Source organism: Patella vulgata, chromosome 8 (assembly GCF_932274485.2).
Source record: "Patella vulgata chromosome 8, xgPatVulg1.2, whole genome shotgun sequence".
NCBI classification, from domain to species: domain Eukaryota; kingdom Metazoa; phylum Mollusca; class Gastropoda; family Patellidae; genus Patella; species Patella vulgata.
Window position 1 is genome coordinate 24,052,200 of NC_065886.2, and position 21,712 is coordinate 24,073,911.

Below are 21,712 nucleotides of genomic sequence, written 5' to 3' on the forward strand. Positions count from 1 at the left end.
ATAATGTAACACGCCGTCGTTATGGTCTCAGACTAATAATTCTCTCCCCATTGACTTAAATGTTATATACGTGAAATTTCTTGGTCTATAACATAGTTTTGAACATTCAGATGATCTTAATGTGTATACCCACAAAGAGTCAAATTATCATAGTCACCTGATAAAAATATTGAAAAAGGTTGACCGTTTCGAGTTTTTTCTAGATATGGTCCAATGAATTTATGCACTCCTTTTCGGTTCTAGACCAAAACATCAAGAAAATGGCCTTACAAACGGGAAAAATAATGACTTGTTACAAATAGACAGGTTACATTCATGACCACGTGAAAATGAAATGAAATGGGGTTTAACGTCCTACTGTTCTGCTCCATTTGGACTTTATTGCAGGTACAACTGGCCTTGCTTAATCTTGTCTAAGATTCCCATATAATTTTCTATCAAAAAAAAATAAAAAAACAAATCTCCTCTCTTTATCTATATAATTTGTGATGATGAACTATCTTAAAGAACAAGTTATTGGCAGGAAATTTACAGCTGTATTTAGATCGTTCATTACATCACAACTACTGTCCCCTCAACAAAAGACAAAGATGTCTATAAACCTGTTAGATAAATGAAATGGGGTTTAACGTCCTACATTTCTGCACCAATCAGGCTAATGAAGACGCCACGCAGTTTGCTATAAAGGCAATTTTGTCCCCACAGCGGCGTTGCAGCCTACTCGTCGTCGAATTCCATCTGTCAAGGGTTCTTTTACGTGCATGTCAACCTGATGTAGATTTTCTATTGTTGACGAGTATAAGAACTCGTGATCTCATGTTATTTTTAAAGTTACAATATTCATGGAATTATAAAAATAGTGATATGGTGATGTAAAACGACCAACATGACCTCTGACCTTAGTATAGTGTCCCTAATTATCAATCAATAAGCATTTACTTCTTTAATAAGCTAGATTTATACTGACAGTCGTAAACGGAAATTGAAAGCGTACCCAGATTGCAATTTGATTGCTGTCAATGAACAGCGATCTACAACATACATTTAGAAACGATGATCCAACTTCCCCTCTGCCTTAGAAGTTTGACCATACGTGGAGCCAACCTAATCAAAACAAATTGAAATTGTCTACAAATGTTCCGTTTACTCCACATGAAACAACCCAGGAAAGGTCATTTGCACTGCAGCGTTATTGGTAATTTAACTGTTTCTTTCATACACTTTTCAAATTTATTCGCAAAAATTACAATATTTTTTGCTGTTGCCATAATTTGTTATAGATTACTGCTGTTTTTCTTTTCCATGGTAACATTTAAATTTGGTATGATATTACAGCACGATATATTCTCTTATAACTGCTATGGTAATTGCTAAATATAGAACATGTAGAGTAGATATCTGGTACATACTTTCAGTCCTTGACAGTAAAGGGAATGAATAAAGTGAGATTTAACGCTTGCTTGGTTAACATAATACTGTGATTAACATAATGTCCAGCCTACAAACATGCCAAAAATCACATTCCAGCTCCAATATGTCAATTGGGTGGTACGTTTTTATTGCATCTTATATCGAATTCCAACTGCAAGTGCTTATTTTACCTGTAGGCCAATGTGTATACACGGGTCCTCGGGTTTTCGTCCCATCCGAACGACTTTACGTTTTCCTTTGCTAGGCCCTTCGTCCTGTACCACCCACAAGGGGGAACACGGACCCCCCCCCCACCCAGGTTAGCAAGCGAACGTGTGACTCACTGAGCCACCCATACCAAGTAACTGTGTTTTCATTGACTTAAATGTGGCAACTATCTTTCATTTGAATTTTATGGGGAGAGCGCGAACGCAGTCCCCAACACTAAGAAATTATGTACCCGGCTCACCAACATTAGAGGTGCCCGAAGAGTTCGGCTATTCCAGAGTGCTATGGAGTAGCCTTACCCCGGGAGACCGTTTGTATGATATAGGTAACTCCCGTACAGGTAAGTATGTTATACAGTGATATATACTTATTGTGTATAATATATAATATAGATATATGTTCTGGCCTTATATACGTCATCCTTGCTCATATATTGTATACTATATAAAATCAACAATTATTTAATGGACAAGAATAATAACATATATATGTTAATATATAGTTCATGTAGATTGCTGTCATTTTCTTTAGCTATTTTTTAAATTATTTTGTATTGTTTTCAAGATTAGATACTTTTAGAACTATTCTTCTTTACAATATAAAGAAAACGTTATCAAAACGCTTATATGTAGAGAACGTACACCAAACGTAAGTAAAACGAAACAATATATTAGTCCATATACTTCGACTGACTTACAATGCGGAAATAAAATGCGTATACAATACGTATTTAAAGCGAGGATATAAATGATAAACTACTCCATAAATGCAAGTATTTATTTCCATAATATACCTTCGACACGCTTTACTGCGGTAGTCAATATACGGGTATTTACAATATGATTAAAATGTAGATATAACAAAAAGTATTTTAATTATCCTATTATTAGCTAACTTTATTGCATTTTCATTTATTTTGCGTTTCATTATTTATTTTGCAAGGTAATTTTCCATGTGGTATAACGATGTTATCTTATTACATTTGTGACTTTCGTAGGGGTCACGGTGGCTAAGTGGGTCACTAGCCTGGAGGTCGGGTGTTCGATCCCTGCATTTGCCGAGAAAGTTCATCCAGATTTTCCGGCGTGGTTCCCCCTTGTCAGTGATGCAGGACGGAGGGCCTGACAAGGACAGCTGTCTAGTCGTTCGGATGGGATGAAAAACCGAGGTCTTTTGTACACATTGGCGTGCACGTAAAAGATTCCTTGACAGTTGGAATTCGATATAAGAGTAGGCCGTGGTGCCGCTGTCCGGGCAAAATTTCCCTTATAGCACACTGTTTGGCGTATGCCCGTCTTCATTAGCCAGTTCGGAGCAGAACAGTAGGACGCTGAACACCATTTCATTTCATTGTGACTTACGTGTATTTTTCCTATTTTAACTATGTAAAGCGCTTCTGAGCATATTGTTTAAAGTGCGCTCTATAAATCTTATAATAATCATTATATTTAACAATATTATAAAAACTAACGACCACAATTATTTAAAATGTTCGGCAACAAGAAACACAAATTTGAAATGCTATCAACTAAAAACTCATAAAAACTTTATTATCCGGATTAGAAATAGATTGTTTATGTGTGTTTTATTGACGAGAGACTCCTTAAATTTTCACTTTGAGCATGCGGATATGGATGGATTATTTAGCGCATTACAAATATACATTACTAGCAGAATGCCCGGCTTCGCTCGGGGATCATAACACCGAAACCGGAAGTGGTAGACTAACGCCACCTGGCCTATGTTACTCCCCGGTCACAGCTACCCCTATGCCCCAAATTTCAGACTCGGGGCAGACCTAGTGTAGCCGCCAACCCCGAACAGCCCGGGGGTCATAACCCCGAAACCGGAAGTGGTAGACTAACGCCACCTGGCCTATGTTACTCCCCGGTCCGAGCTACCCCTATACCCCAAATTTCAGACTATATAATTCTTTGTTATAGATTTACTTTTACTGAACTTCATTTAATTATGGCGCAGGGATATATCATTTTTTTGACAGCAAGTCACCCGTTGCAAAGTCTTTTATATTGACCCGGTGTTTCCATTAAGGTCAAAGCCACTACGGAGCGAACACGTTTATTGTAAGTGAGAAATTTCCTCAACAGTATTACTGGATCCAAAAAGTAGTTCCTTTTTGATAAAAAAAAGGGTTTTTTTTACTTGACCAATCAAATTCATATGACTGTTATCATGCTATATCTACTGTAGAATGTGTTATTGAGTGTTATATTCTCTTATAATTGCTATGGTAATTGGTAACTATAGAACGAGTACACAAGATATATGGTATATACTTTCAGTCCTTGACAGTAAAGGGAATGAATGAAATGGGATTTAACGCTTGGTTAACACAATACTGCGACTAACATAATGTCCAGCCTACAATCATGCCAAAAATCACATTCCAGCTCCAATATGTCTCGCGAAAAGGGATTGAATGAAATGGGATTTAACGTTTGGTTAACACAATACTGCGACTAACATAATGTCCAGCCTACAATCATGCCAAAAATCACATTCCAACTCCAATATGTCTCGCGGAAACTTCCAGTCAATTGGGTGGTGCGTTTTTATTGCATCTTATATCCCGTCTTCATTAGCCCAGGTTAGGAGCAGAACAGTAGGGCGTTAAACGCCATTTCATTTCATTTAATTTGCATCTTATATCGAATTTCAACTGCAAAGGCTTATTTTACGTGTACGCCAATGAGTACACGGGACCACGATTTTTCGTCCCATCCTAACGACTATACGTTTTCCCTTGCCAGGCCCTCCGTCCTGCAACACCCACAGTCAATTGGGTGGTGCGTTTTTATTACATCTTATATCGAATGTCAACTGCAAAGGCGTGTTTTACGTGTACCCAATGTGTTCACGGGACCTCCATCCTGCACCACCCACAAGGCAGAACACGGAACCCCCCAGGTTAGCGAGCTAACGTGTGACTCACTGAGCCACCCATACCAAGTAACAGTGTGTCCGTTGACTTAAATGTGGCAACTATCTTTTATTTGAATTTTATGGGGAGAGCGCGAACGCAGTCCCCAACACTAAGAAATTATGTACCCGGCTCACCAACTTTAGAGGTGCCCGAAGAGTTCGGCTATTCCAGAGTGCTATGGAGTAGCCTAACCCCGGGAGACCGTTTGTATGATATAGGTAACTCCCGTACAGGTAAGTATGTTATACAGTGGTATATACTTATTGTTTATATTATGTAACATAGATATATGTTCTGGCCTTATATACGTCATACTTACTGATATATTATATACTATATAAAATCAACAATTATTTAATGGACAAGAATAATAACATAGATATGTTAATATATAGTTCATGTAGATTGCTGTCTTTTTCTTTAGTTAATTCGTTGATTATTTTGTATTGTTTTAAAGGTTTAGAACTGTTTTTTTCTTTATAACATAAAACGTAATGTCAACGCTTATATTATGTAGAAAACGTACACCAAACGCAAGTAAAGGAAACAATATTATATTAGTCCATATACCTCAACTGACTTGCAATGGGCAAATAAAATACGTATACAATACGTATTTAAAGCGAGGATAGGCGTGATTATCTAGTCGATAAATTCGACGCGCTTCACTGCGGTAGTCAATATACGGGTATTTACAATATGATTAAAATACAGATACAACAAAAAGTATTTTAATTATCCTATTATTAGCTAATTTTATTGTATTTCCATTTATTTTGCGTTTCATTTATTTATTTTGTAAGGTAGTTTTCAATGTGGTATAACGATGTTATCTTTATATTTGTGTCTTTCGTGTATTTTTCCTATTTTAACTATGTAAAGCGCTTCTGACCATATTGTTTAAAGTTTGCTCTATAAATCTTATAATACTCATTATATTTAACAATTATAAAAACTAACGACCACACTTATTTAAAATGTTCGGCAACAAGAACACAAACTGGAAATGCTATCAACTAAAAACTCACTCATAAACAGATTTTTATGCGTGTTTTATTGACGAGAGACTCCTTAAATTTTGCGCTTTGAACATGCGTATATGGATGGATTATTACAAATATACATTATTTTTATTTATTTAATTGACCAATCAATTATCATACAAGCGATATCTACTGTAGAATGTATTATTGGGTGTTATATTCTCTTATAATTGCTATGGTAATTGGTAATTATAGAACATGTACACAAGATATACTTTCAGTCCTTGACAGTAAAGGGATTGAATGAAATGAGATTTAACGCTTGGTTAACTCAATACTGCGACTAACATAATGTCCAGCCTACAATCATGCCAAAAATCACATTCCAGCTCCAATATGTCTCGCGAAAACTTCCGTGGTGCGTTTTTATTGCATATTATATCAAATTCCAACTGCAAAGCCTTACTTTACGTGTACGCCAATGTGTACACGGGACCTCGGTTTTTCGTCCCATCCTAACGACTATACGTTTTCCTTTGCCAGGCCCTTCGTCCTGCACCACCCACAAGGGGGAACACGGCAGCACCCCCCCCCCCCAGGTGTAGCGAGCGAACGTGTGACTCACTGAGTCACCCATACCAAGTAACTGTGTGTTCATTGGCTTAAATGTGGCAACTATCTTTTATTTGAATTTTAAGGGGAGAGCGCGAACGCAGTCCCCAACACTAAGAAATTATGTACCCGGCTCACCAACTTTAGAGGTGCCCGAAGAGTTCGGCTATTCCAGAGTGCTATGGAGTAGCCTAACCCCGGGAGACCGTTTGTATGATATAGGTTACTCCCGTACAGGTAAGTATGTTATACAGTGATATATACTTATTATTTATAATATATAACATAGATATATGTTCTGGCCTTATATACGTCATACTTACTGATATAGTATACACTATATAAAATCAACAATTATTTAATAGACAAAAATAATAACATAGATATGTTAATGTATAATTCATGTAGATTGCTGTCTTTTTCTTTAGTTAATTCGTTGGTTATTTTGTATTGTTTTAATCGTTTAGAACTGTTTTTTTCTTTATAACATAAAACGTAATGCCAACGCTTATATCTATAAAACGTACATCAAACGTAAGTAAAAGGAAACAATATATTCGTCCCTCGTGTTGTTAATTCAATACATGTATATTACTTAATGTTTCGCTCTTGACCATTAAACCACACATTCACTACGTATTTAAAGCTAAGATAGACATGCTTATCCAGTCGGTAAATGTAAGTATTTATTTGCATAATATACTTTCGACGCGCTTCACTGCGGTAGTCAATATACGGGTATTTACAATATGGTTAAAATATAGATATAACAAAAAGTATTTTAATTATCCTATTATTAGCTGATTTTATTGTATTTTCATTTATTTTGCGTTTTTTTATATTTATTTTGTGAGGTAGTTTTCAATGTGGTATAACGATGTAATCTTTATATTTCATTTGTGATTTTTGTGTATTTTTAATAATATTATTAGCTGATTTTATTGTATTTTCATTTATTTTGCGTTTTTTTATATTTATTTTGTGAGGTAGTTTTCAATGTGGTATAACGATGTAATCTTTATATTTCATTTGTGATTTTTGTGTATTTTTAATATTTTATGTATGTAAAGCGCTTCTAGGCATATTAGATAATACTAACTCGAATATTTAATAATTATCAAAACTTACACGACCACAAATATTTAAAATGCTCCGCAACACGAACACATATTTGAAATGCTATTCATTCTCGGTGTGATGTCCCGTCTTCATAAGCCCAGTCGGAGGGGAACGTACAGTAGTAGGATGTTAAACCCATTTCATTTCATTTCGATGTGATGCTTTTCGACGACAAGTGTTTGGTCACCAGGGGCCTGTTTCGCGAAATTTTAACTAAGATAAAATTAAAATTTTAGTAATTTGATTTGATAATACTAGATTGATTTTAGTGCTTACCCAATCAAAATTGAAGTATCTACTAAAATTTGGATTTTATCTTTAGTTAAAATTTCGTGAAACAGGGCCCTGGAGTATCACTTTGATCCGTTTATTCTGTACAACAATTACCCCCTTCCCTCCAATCGCTTCACGGGTCTCTTTTAAACCCCCATTTAATCATCTTGGTACGGAGCTTAAGACACTATGTATTCTTAGACTAAAATAATACGCGAGAACACGTGCGGTGTTTCTTTGTTTAAGTCAAGTTAAGCCAAGCTCGGAAAACAATGCTTATGAAGATGGGCGTGCAAATTAGCTGAGAAATAACCCCACAGATTACAGAGACGTGTCTCATAAAACTGCACCTGATATCATTGTGCCTATCCGTAACGACCGAACATCATACAGTACTGTTTTGTGGCGACTTCGAATGAAACTCAATCATTTCACCAATTAACATTTAGCGAGAATGATATTCATTAGCAACTAAAGGTAGCATGGTTTCGAAATTAAAGACGGGTTAATTTGTAATCTGTATAGTTCATGTAATCAGTCTACGAGATATTAAAGTTAGCGTACCAGGTGCTTGTATTGTCTTGATAAGCTCTAATTTTCTTTTCATAGAAGATAGTTTATTTATTAAACTTCATGATTAGCTAACGAAAACCAGAAAACGCCATGCGATGTGCTGCGCGTTAAATTCTGCTCTGGAAGCGGCGTTTGCGCCTGATCGCCATCGCATTTTAGTACGTCAACAAGCGCACAGGCGGTCCCCATCGTTTACTCCATTCGAACAAATAAATACACTTCCCATCATTCCTGTCGTACACGACTGACAAGCCTAATTCTGATTGGAAAATGCCGAAGAACTTTCTCGGTCAACACCGTGACTTGTTAGTGAGCTAATGGCTCCTATGTCAGAATGGAAATGAATACAAATTTTTCCTAAACATTATCTTGCGTTGGAAAAATTTAAATTTTTTATATGTATTGTCAAGATGTATTATTTTTCCTCTTAGTACTTTCCTGTCTTTGAATGTTTAGTCTACAAAATAGCTTTATTTTTACTACTTCATAGTTGGTTCAAGTGCATTATATTAATTGATAATTCATAAAAATGTTTTTTATTTTCTTTCGCTTATAGAGTATAGACAACGTGAGTGGTCTCCGGCATCTTGAGTTCAGACCACCGCGGTATTCTAGTTGGAAATATTGTTATAATATAAACATCTGTGTGGGTTACTGTGATGACTAGTTTCAGTGAAAAAAGCACAGATTAAATTGTATTGTTTACAATGGTCTTAACTCAATGTATAGACCTGATGAGAGGAACCGAGCACTCTGGGTTTGAACCGAGGCATTCTAGATGTGTTTTCGCTTGTAATTTTTCACTGTTTAGCGGGCACGATAGCAAAGTACCATGTGGAAAATTTCCGCCGGTTCTTCATTGAATTTCAACTGCCATGAGTTCTCTTACATGGACGCTGAACACATTTTTATAGCCCGGCCCGGGGAAACCTCAAAGGATGTTCACGGCCAAAAGCGGGATCGCACCTGGAATCCACTGGTTAGGAACCAGTTCCATGCTCACTGAGTCACCGCCGTTCCGGAACACGATTGATGATGCACAACTATAAATATGAGCACAGAGTAACAAAATATTACCACTAACAGGTCGAAGGTTACGACCAATTTCCTTGTTCTAACCATCATTAGTTTTAGAATTCACCAAACTACAAACCAGTTTAAATCAGCCTACCCGAGGGAGTTTTCACGCTGAATTCAAATTAAGCCAAATTAAACATTGTCTGACGGTTAATTTAATTAAGTACCAGATGTAATTAAAAATCTATTAACGAGGTGTCTGGTGGTAATTAATAAACCGGAAACAATTGTTTCTATCTGATGAATAATCACAAGTTGGTTGTTAACATCACCATGCTTCCCATTTCCCTAGTTCGTTTCGTGTTATAAAGGCCCGAGGAATATTTATTATTTGTAAAAGGAGTTCTAACTTCTTTGATTTGGGTCAAAATAAAGTGTTGAATTTGGTTCTTCTAGTGTGTTATTTCGATTAGTGATGGACAATGATCTATACCATTAGGTTTCCGTATTAAGTGGCAATCAGTTGTCTTGTGTATTTTAGATTCGTTTACAATGTCGACCGCTTGACCACAAAGTAAGTTAAATCCTTAGTTCATTGTTTTAGTCTGTTGCAGTACAAATAGAACATTTTGGAACAAAGGCTAAGAATATTTCTCAACGATAAAATAAAATAAGTTATACCATTAAGAGCCTTTCCGCTCACATGCTTGAGCATTTTATTTCATTTATCTCTAAACCTGCTAATGTACACACTTAGAACAAAATCTAAGAATAATTTTCAAAATAAATTTAGTTTATCTTATTTTCGATAAGTTAGAATATTTTAGACCAAAGGCTAAGGATAATTTTACAACAAAGCCTAACAATAATTTGTAAACTAGTATTAATATATCTTCTTTATGATTAGTTATTATGTTTTGGCGCTCGCGACATACACAATTAACATGTATATTTTGAAGAAAGGTATTATTCGCTGTTTAAGTGCTATGCATTAAAGGGCGGTTTTTGTTATATTTAAAATGTTGAAACATATGGTGCAAACTTGTTAAAAGTTGACAAGGATAATTTAATATGTCATATTGAAGTCAGTTTTACTACCAGTTTTATTGCCGCGTCAATCTGAAAAGGGATAACATATGATTTACTACATGGCATATATCTTTTCTTACAGCATTTCGTCTTTCTAAGCGGCAACTTGGGAATTCCATGTTTGTTTTTCTCCCAAAATTACGGATTTTAACTACAGAACTGACCGTATTCTTCTTGAGATGGGTGGCTGAAAAGGTTAAGCAGCGAGGCCGAACTTGAAGATCACATTCCAGATTTCCAAGCGGAGGTCACATATGGTGTGTGACCTTTAACAGCATGTGTGGGTATGCAGTAATCATTGGTTAGTGTCGTATATTTAAGGAGCTACAACTCGGTGGGAAAGGTGCAGGCGCTTTAACCAGGAGGCCACGAGTTCAATTCCGGTTACCCCTTGTATAGTGGTGCTCGAAGGGGGGTCTGGTATAGGACTTCGATGCGACGAATTACTCATAGACGACAGGCCGATAGGGTACGTATTATACCGATGAAATGTAAGATATATCAGACCGAGCGTATATTAACCTCTCTTAAGGAGATCCCAGGTTTCATCGGTTACCTCGGGATTTTCGAGCCTTTCACCCCCCCTCCCCCCAAATAAAAGAAAGCCAACCAAATAAAACACAAAGATAAAAAAAGGAATTATTAGTTGTGCAGAACTGAAAAGTCAGACATGGGGAGAGATGTCTAGTTGTTCAAATGGATAATAACATCGAGTGTACCATTACCGGTACATTAAAGATCCCCTGACAAATATAAAAAACGGAAAAATTTCCTTCTTAGCACACTGCATGTCCATCTTCATTAGCCCGGTTGCTGCAGAAAACACGATAGATCCCACTGTATTTCAATCCATGTACAGTATAATAAATTACTTTGCTGCAGCTCAAATGATAACTGTGTTCAGGGCTTTAACGAAATAATATATCTAGTTCTTACCACTGGTATTACACAATTGCGTTTCCCATAAAGCACGCAGGTAACCGGATGTAGATAATCCGGTTTCAGAGCATTAAGTTTGTCTTGACAGATACTCACTCTTCATTGTAGACATTTATATGTAATCACTTAAGATATTATTTTAAAGGATTTGCACTTACGATAATATAGATAAGCCGTATCTTTAAATCACAAAAACGATTCTCGAAAGTTAAGGTGACCCGAACATCCAGAGCAACAATTCACAGTGATTTATAATATGGTAAATGTTGTAAAATAACATTTATGTTAGCAGACGTTCATTATCGGCTTTCAAATAAATATGTTTTATAGTATTTTCTTATTTTCGGTAGCCAGGTCACGCCATCTAAATCTTCGTATAATGTCGGAATTCATAGCGCTGCGATCTGGATTACCGAAGATGACCACCTGCCCTTCACCTTTCAATTACATATCCGCTCATCACATAGCTTCCATTCAGTACAATTATCAGAAGCTCTCAGGGGGTTTTCCTCCTCACTTCCTTAGTTAATGACCAACATGTGGACGTAAATAGTACACGTTGCAATCAATCTAGTCGTACATGACTGTTCAAATATCCTTTTAATACCAAAAGCGGTCAGCTATGTGACCTCCTCAAACGGAAAGTGATACACTATTTTAAAACTGGAACGATAGACCACGGTTTATTTCAATTTCTCGAAACACATTTATTAGTTTTCTGATGTGGTGCCGGCCTACTACCCAGTGTTACAGAACGAGTAAGTATACTCTAGATAGTGTACGACACACGACATGCTTACCTATATTTCGAGCTAATTGGGCTTATGGCTATAGGTGTCGAGAATACTGGTTAGAAGATAATCTCTGGGTAAAAGAGCACCACCCCTGTTGTTTAATTACAAAGTACGGCAAAAAATAGTTAACTATTTGAATTTCTCAAATGAGAAGTTTTTGTGTAACATAATATGTAGTTATTATTAGTATATATCCGCTTTTGTCGCACTGTTAACTTATTATTGTTGATATTGTTTTAAATCACAATATGGTATTTAGTCTTCTAGCTGGCATACTGTTATCTACTTGCAGAGGAATACAGATTTAAACAGCAAAGTACAGACAGCAACCACTGGTGTTGGGATGGACCATAACATATTCGGGTCGGTTAAAAAGGCACGTACGGATACTTCACCAGTTTACCCTAGAGAGGTTCCCAGTGCTCAGTCAGTTCTACCCATATTGTTCACCATTTAAAAGTAAACTGTAAAATATAATGCATGAATGACACTAACCGATTGAGCACAATAAAATATGCACAACACAATTTTTACGGAAAACAATCACTGGTTTGTACACATACAACACGACGTTTCGACAAGTGTTCTCTTATCGTTGTAAGTACAAATGTAAAGTGTAAAATACGACGCAGCAGAGTGCAGGAAGTCTAACAAAGTATTTGAGTTAATCAAGCGTGGATGGGATTAGATAAGAGTGCCGCTGCTATGACATATCTTACACAAATTGACAGTAATTTATACTTTAATAAAACCCTTTTAAAGCCATTTAGCAATGAAAAATAAATACGTGTTGATATTATTAATGTGCGTCACAGTTTTCTATTTTTCTAGAACATATGGTAATTTTCTGCCATGTTGATGATACGTTAAATAGACGGAACAGACAAAAGAGATTTCGGTCCATGGTATACAAGAGAGAAATTGTCGGCATTAAAAAATTTTCCGTGACATGATACGAATAACATCATTTCCAAAATCAATTGCCGTGACTATTTCAGCATACGGTGTTTATTATGAAAAGTACTGCTTTAAAAAAGATAAACACTATACTTAGTATAGGAACGGTGGAATCTGTGAAGGTCAAATGAGGTGTTCCCTTTAAATTTATTTGAAAATGATTGACTTAAAAGATAGACGAAACATTCAACATACTCGTGGTGGAATGCAAGTGGCGCTACTTTCACCCTTCTTCTCTTTTATAATGGATAACAGTTTTGTGTCTGCACGGAGAGACATCTTAAAAGTAATAGCTGAAAGTTCAAACGTATTTAACGATATGCTTTGATTCGTTACTCCCCCTGGCTTCATTTCAAATAAAGTTTCAATATAAGCAAAACTAAACGCATGATTCACATTTTTGTCTCCTGTTACACAACGAATACTTTGACCCTAGCACTTGTTTGCCGATCGACGCCTAATTGGTAACAACATACGAATGTTTTTCATCGTTTGATTGCAGTAACTGGAATCTACAGACGATCAAATACATGTAATTAACATGCCATCCTCGTGATATAAATGAATATGGCTAATACACAAAAACTACTTCTTGATTCTACCAGACAATCTAATGATTACATATTAAATTGGATCCACTAGTCTGTAGTTTCGGTTACCAAAAACGTGTAATGTGTCACAGTTTGAATTCTGCAGGCGTTTTCTGTATAACAAATACCGGGGGATGTTCTGGAATAGATTTACTTGATATATAGTTTGTTTATGTGACGCATGTATTATAAGCTGGCTGTCGACAAAAATGTAGTATAATTTGTTTTAAAAGGGGGAACTTTTATATGCGATAATCTAAGGCGGGGCATCCAGCTGTGTTAAAGGCAGTAGATGTTAAACACAGATTTGAGTATAGAACTGTGAGTGATTTTATTACAATGGATATTTTATTATTTTAGGGGACACCTCTACGAATTTTCATTTGAGTTGGTCTGCATTTCCTAATGTCGGCACTGGCTGCATAACCAACCTGATCAAATGTCAACATCGTTGGGATGATTTCAATGCCCAATAAAATAACCTCCTATCAATTTAAACAATATTTATCTACTTAAGATCCATTGAAACTGTAAAGGTATATAAGTAATGCACTTTCTCAATGATAATGCTTTACAAAATATATATCATGCCTGTCCCAAGAGAATACGCGAGGTCGTTAATCGGCCACGTTTGCATTCGGCGATCAGTACAGAACTAAATGTTTGATATAACGTCGCACACTTCAACACGTGCAACACTTTAGTCACAGCCTTTCCGCCAGTGGCATGAATATTTTAAGGATTCCGTCAACGTTCAGAGACTAATAAGACTGAACGATTTAAACAAATAGATTTATGAGTGGCATGGAAAATGAAAAAAAAAAAACAAAAACAAATAAAAAACCGGTAACCGTACTTGAATTGATCTGGACAATACTTCGGTCAATTTGAGACTACGAACTTTGCCCTATGGTCACATTTTTGCCGTGTTTTCGCTGCTGAAGTCAGTAGGCTATCAGTGGTGTAAAGCGTTCTAAAAGCCCAACTAAAATTTGTGAAAAAGTTAGAAATGACCAGAGAGAACTCGACACAAACCATATCATTTAGGGACAAACATATCGTTCAATTTCATTGCAATAATTCGCTTATGCGTAGGGGAGTTTAGCATCGGGAGGAAACGGAGAATACCCACGAAGTTGGACAGGCGACCCTACTCCTTGACACGTACAAGCTTGGGATCGAAACCACACCACGCCTTTGACCCCCCCCCCCCCCACACCCGGGCAAAAGATACGCATTAGAATTAAAGTCAGCGATTGAATATAGTGTTAAAGCTCATTATTTTTACACAAAATAAAAATCCAAATCAAGTATGAAGGTTAGAGATCGTAACCTGAAATTGTAAAGTAATTTAAAATGAGTAATCCCTCAATAATTCGTATTATTAAATGAAACACAGGAGCACCTCCCATAAAATGTTCAGATTAAGACCATTTCTGGTCTCTGGGGTCCAGTAATTGACCACTAGAAAATTAACCCTTTCTCGTTAAATTTCGCACTATCTGTAATTAGGAAGTCAAATTGACATGGAAACTGCTGTTTCTGCACGGAGATTATGAAGCAATATCCTCCAGACATGGTGACATTAATGACTATTAGCAACATGCTTGTAGCCCACGCGGTGGACTTAAATACCATAATTCAAAAGAACAGAACCGCTGTTTGATTGAGAAATATGAAAGTGTCATTTTATTTAAAAATTGATTTCTTCCTTTTTAAATGAGTAACTGTCTACGTTAAAAAGTAAAATAAGAAAGGGTTGATATCTAACGGATCCTTCAACATTTGACAGTATAAATCACGCGGTAGTTTTTTTTTCTGTTGAGCGTATCGCCAACCATTTGTATCATTTACAAAAAATAAAATATAAAGCACAATACAAAATGAGGCGGAGGATTAGAAATAACGGCAAAGTCACGAAACCCGATCAAAGGGGAATAACTCCATTAATGGTAATTGGAGGCAGACCACCAAGAAACACAAACTAGAAGTAGCGTAGCCTACTATAGTAAATATGTAACTATCCGCCGTAACTCTACTATATATCTTCTTCGATTCTAGACCAAAACGTCAACGTTGTAATAATTGTAATTATTGTATTTTGCCATACAATAAAGTCAACTTAAAATTTTAAAATTCTATGGAATTTGATCACCATTTCCGTATGAATATAAGAGTGCTGGTATGCATTTATACTTCATAGAATATTATGAAATAACAGCACCAGAAACATGTTTAAAATTCGTTAATGAGAAAAGAGAATTATTATAAATTAACCGTATAACCCCTAATGCAATGTCACCCCCTATTTTAAATAAACGTAAAATGTGTTCTCTGAAAAATCTGTCGTTTTAGGATTTTGATCATCCTTTCCGTGTGCATATCAGATACAATAATCCGACTGATAGCAGTATAACTGCATACCAGTACTCTTATATTCATATGGATATGGTGACCAAAATCCATAGACTTTCAAAATTAGATGTCGATTTTATTTGGCAACATACATTAATTAGTATTAGAATAGGGGTTAAGACAGATTTTATAAAAAATGTTAAATTTTATTACAATAGGGGTTGTAATAAAGCCTGACGAACACATTTTAGTAGTACCCTGCTTTACCCAAAAGACGCAGAAAATTATTCTTAGGGTATTTAAATTACTGCGGTTTCTGCGGAGATTGATAGGCCTTATGTCAAATATCGATAGTTCTAAGGTTATAACCTCGCAATATTTTCATAAGAGATCACAGTTGGTGGTTTATCTTACTGCGGAAGCTTACTCTTTAAACCATATTTGGACGTAGATACTGGTCACGTGTCTTTTTTACCCAATCATGGATATGTAAACAAAAGATAGCACGTGGTTTATTATTTACTATACATACAACATGTGCAAGAAAGAACGAGCTAAGGACCATTTGTCGCAGCTTTTTGGCCAGGCATGTGAAGGTAATTAGGCTCTATAGAGTACATATCGGCTTCCAAAAGTATGCTTGTCTTCATTGGCCTGATTGGGGTAGAAATCAAGATCCATGGTGACTCAATAAGTAAAGTGCTTGCCCACTAACAGGAGGTTCAGGGTTCGATGCCACTCAATGTTTGTCGAGAAATTAACTCAGTATTTTCCAACGTTGCTTTCTGTTGTCACTGGTGCAAGATTGATTGCCTGGCAAGGAACAGTGCACACGTTGTCTTTCACGTTCCGGATTCCTCCCACTGCTAAAGACCCCTACGCGCAAGGGAATTATTGAAATAAAATTAAACCATATGTTGGTCCCTAGATGACCTAGTTTGTGTCGAGTGGACGCTAAACCCAATCTCTCTCTCTCTCTCTCTCTCTCTCTCTCTTACGTAAAAGAACCCATTGACATAATTTGAAATAAGATTAGGTCATAGCGCTGCTGTTTTGGAAAGGTTACCTCATATAATTCTATAATCAATATGACGAATGTCCATCTTCACTATGGTGCAGAAAAGTGGGATGCTAAACCCCATTTCATAACTGGGAGCCACGGTGGCATAGTGAGTAAGACGCTGACTCGCTAACCTCAAGGCAGTCACTTTACGAACATTCCAAAACTGCCTCAGGAGCTTGCTTTCTCATCCCTTTAATAAACAAATCCCTGTCTTTTATTTCTCACCCATGACGAAATGGCATTAGCTGTACATGGTTCTTGTTGGATTCATCAGTTCCTCAAATAACATGCGACGTTGTGTCAGTATTTTTTCTATCAGATTATGATGATGGTGGTAATGCATCCATCAAATTTTCTGCTGGTAAAGTATCATCAATTACCATTTTACTTTTAAATGTATGTAATGGTGAATGAAATGATAACTGGACAATATGTAAGTGTCAGTTCTGAAATACATGAACATGTTGTATTAATGAATATGAATGAAAATGAATTTAGTGTCCACTAAACCTAGGTGGGTTAGATCAGGACAAACACAAGTTTATTTATATTTTATGGTTAGCTTTGCAATGTGAAAAATTTGTCTGGTCAACTGTTAATCTGCCTTCTCTGATAGATGTCTAACTCCCTCAAATGTGCGCTGTCAGTTTTTTCCACAGGAACTCATTTATCAAAAAACAATGATAATAAACAAATGCAGATTTATATTAACAAACGTTCTAAACAGTATTTTTCAACTAACTTACCGTGGCAAAAAAGATTTTGGTCCTTCCGAACTGTAATTATTTCATGAAATCTTGATCCTAATACTCTGTCGTTTCAATCAAAACTTATTTTCGCATCTCTTCTGTTCTTGCTGAATGCTCGTGTTCTCGGTAAATCGTCGATAGCAAAGCGGGTGAAATCCTTTTACCTGATATTTTCAAATTCGTCGTTGAGCAGATTCGTCATAACCCTTCCAGTTCCGTCTATTTGCGGCCATTCTGCAGCAATGGTCCTACATTGAATGTGGTCAAGGCTTGTGAACCATCAACTAAATTGATACCACGTGAATAATACATATTTATACGCCCACATTTTCATGTGAACGCATTATGCTGTCGCCCCTGTCCGTCCGTCCACAATTTGTTTGTGGACACTCTACAGGTCACATCCGATTTTGACGACACTTTCGATATTGACGCATATCGGATGATAATAACCTCGTGGATTATGACCGCTGATTGTACGAAAAATCATCTATTAAAAAAAGTTCGAATATATCACCGTTACATCAAGTCAGTTGAGATCGAATTTCGGATCGAAAGTGCCGAACAAAATGACCGCTCCTTGTACACAAGTAGCGTAAAAGTATGTAATACCAAGGCTGTGACCCTCTAAAAGTCAAAATATTCATCGGATTTTGATGAAACTTGAAATGTACGTTAGTAACTCAAAGATCTTGGTATCTCGGTATTCACGCATATGAGATCGTAACTTACTGAATTATGACCCCTGATTGTACGAAAAATCGTGTTTTTTTGCTTGTGGATTCTCTAAGAGATCACAATTTTTATCCGATTAAAAAACCGGCTAAATCACCTTTCCTCCATAATGAAGGTTGAATTCGACAAAATGGCCGCTCTTTGTAAAAGTATGTAATATGAAGGTTGTGGATCCTCTAGAGGTCACAATTTTTATTCGATTTTGATGAAACTTAAAATATATCTCTATATCCCAAAGATCTCAGTCCCTGTCGATATTTGCACCTTTGTTTTTAGCTTGCCCTCTATCCTTCTCTTGCGAAATCTGGGCGTGTCTTGCCTGGTAAACACTGGTCTCTTTAGTTTTGGTGAATTTCCCTGCTCTGTGTCCATCTATAATATACCAAGCAGCAAAATAAACGTCAAGTTGGTATGTTACTCTTTGTGACCACATCTCCGACTTTACCTGAGCAATAAGGCCCCTTTCTAAACACAGAATTGAACACAGGAAATGTTCTCATAAACGCAACCTGACTTCTGAGATGGTAATGTGTTCTCTATGATTTTCATGTAACTCATGCTGCACGTGCTGCTCACCGGGACCAGCCCTATAAAATGCACCCCCATAATCACTTATGTGTCAACATACTGTTTACAAAAAATTTCTTTGGTCCATTTAGTAAGTCGTTTTCTAGAATGATTTCATTAAAGTGCCTCTCTGATTTTGAAATCGTACTGACGTGTTTGTTTTGCTGTTTAGTATAGTATAAAGCGTCACACTGGTCGAATAACAAGCGTCACAGCCCGTGCATAAATTCTATTTGACAATACCCATCCCCAGGACCCCCCCCCCCCCCCCCACACACACACACACTTTGCATAGGGCTGGCTGAAATTTGGTAACACTAAAGTAGCATTTAAAACTATTTCTATGGAGGCAGACCACCATTAAATTGAAGTTCGTCTATTATAGCAATTCTCTCTCTCTCTCTCTCTCTTTTCTCCCCTTTTGCATGCCCATTTTTGTTGATTATTTGGTCTAGAATGGACGAAGAGGGTTTGAATTAACATTTTCTGCCAGGTTTTGGTAAATATTCATGATTTTGAGGCGGAAGGATAACAGGGTTATCAGGTTGGCTACGGCGATATGTACGGCAACTAGTTACATGTTTTTAGTATGCTTCTTCAAGTTTGTGTATCTCAAAATTTTGGTGGTCAACCTCATACAAATTTTAGTGCAAAGACATGACCATTTGTTCCTCTGTCTGTAGTGAAAAGCATTCAGCCCAACGAAAATTTGGGGAAAAGTTGGAGGTGGGCAAAGAGGCCAGAATTAACATTGAAGTCAATGGGGAAATTAATGGTGGTCTGTCTCCCTATTACAGGATCAACAAGGGAGTTATTTCCCTTAGAACATAGATCTCTTTCCGAGAAATCTGAACACCCCAAAGAAGACGCCAGTCATTAATTTGGTAAATTGTAGCTTTCACACTACATGTGTACCAAAGCTACTAGGAAAACGCTATCACTATGAATAATTAGCTTTCTATTTCAAAGCTACTTGGGTCTAGCTTTCATACCTTGATAATATTAGCTAAAACATTCTATATCACTTAATTCCCACAGTAGTATTTATTTGAAAGTGATATCAATGAAAATAAATATTTAAAAGAAAACACTTTATTTAAATAGGAAAACATATCTTACCGATATATCTACATAGAAATGTAGGGATTTTTTTTAAAAATTCGTTGAAATTGTTGTTACCCGTCGTCAAATAAAGTTATCTCCCTTCAATAATCAAACCCAGTTTTACGCATGGTTATTTTGACAACATAAAGTAAAACATCCTTACTTAAACAGCAAATATATACTTTAAAACCGAGCAGAAGTAGACATATTATTACCAAAAAAACCACCCAGGTCCATAAATTCAATACTCTGCATGATAAGTAACGGGGTTAAACAAAGGTGCTTTCTTTAAGACATGGAATAGGCATATCTTTCTTAAAATAACTTTTTTAAAAAAAAAAATGGCCCTTTCTTTCTATATTCAAACAAATTATTGGCTAGGAAAATTTCAAATGAAAGTGTAAGCATTCGCTACCGCCAGTACGTCATCACTATTAGTTAATTGGAGGAACCACGGTAGCCCAGTGAGTAAAAGCGCCAATTTTGGTATTAGTCACTTTTTAAGATTTTCACATGTTAATAAGGCTTGACAAATAGTTATTTCTGTCTAGCGTGCCACGGTGTGTAAGGCTCGGGCTCATTAACTCATGTCCAATCTCGGTGTGGCCGAAAAGGTTCATCGGGACTTCCCAGGAAGGAACAGTGTCTAGTCATTCGGATAGGTCGTAAACAGGTATCCCATGTACACATAAACGTAAAAGAACCCTTGGCAGTTGAGAAGTAGGCTAAAACAGCGCTGTCCGTGCAACTTTTTCCCTTATACCGCACTGTATGGCGTAGGGGTAAACATAAAGTGTTCTATTCTACATGTACATATAATAAGCGTAAGCGCAAACCTACAAGTACCCTTGTGTTGTATCTCTCTGCCACTGCAAATCAACTGCTGTCAGCCTAACCTGTGACATATTCCTCTATCCACAAACAGCTTCATCAGACTTCCACCTATAATGACACCTTAAAGTGTTTCTTTAAACTGACCTTCACACAACTTGAGAAGAATCAAAGGTTAAGATAACAGTATCGGTTGAGGGATAAAAGGACTTAATCCTTCGCCAAGAACAATGGTGGCATTCATCTTGAACAATTCCAGCACAACACCCGAAGCAATCCACAGGTAGTTTCGTATTTTCAACTGACGCTGGGTGATTGTAGGACCCGAGTCACCTGTCAATTGCCACATTCAACGATTGTTTTTCTAGCCAGATGGTTTTAATTGCTCGTCTTGTTTTGTTGGTTTTAGTTTGAATATTATGTTTAGAAAGATAACAACACTAATTCTCTTACATACAATATTCGTTTGTAAATTATCACTCTATCAGTCTTTGAATACTTTAACAAACTTACAACATCCTAGTAATATATCAGTTAAAAAATTTAAAAAATTGTAGGTAAATCTGAGTGTTCTATAAAACGGCAAAGGTATAATATAGGTCTATTCCGTAGACAACTATTGGTATACGTATTAATTCGGACGTATCGTTATGCCTTTGTATCTTTTTTTACAAGAGTACATGCACATAAATGCAGACGGATATTGTCGTCACTGACGTCCGTCGTATCTATTGAATATTAGAAGAACCCTATCGATTTTCCAAAATAACACATTTTCTG

General features: G+C 36.5%; 3 non-coding genes across 3 annotated transcripts; all 3 read right to left on the minus strand.

The window, feature by feature from the left end:
• Positions 1-1,824: 1,824 nt before the first annotated feature.
• LOC126831195 (U1 spliceosomal RNA) lies at positions 1,825-1,986 on the minus strand. Its single transcript, XR_007684173.1, has one exon. It is a non-coding gene; the product is annotated as a U1 spliceosomal RNA (small nuclear RNA).
• A 2,675-nt stretch (positions 1,987-4,661) lies between these two features.
• LOC126831193 (U1 spliceosomal RNA) lies at positions 4,662-4,823 on the minus strand. The gene has a single exon (XR_007684171.1). It is a non-coding gene; the product is annotated as a U1 spliceosomal RNA (small nuclear RNA).
• Positions 4,824-6,260: 1,437 nt separating this feature from the next.
• Positions 6,261-6,422, minus strand: LOC126831194 (U1 spliceosomal RNA). Its single transcript, XR_007684172.1, has one exon. It is a non-coding gene; the product is annotated as a U1 spliceosomal RNA (small nuclear RNA).
• Positions 6,423-21,712: the final 15,290 nt, after the last annotated feature.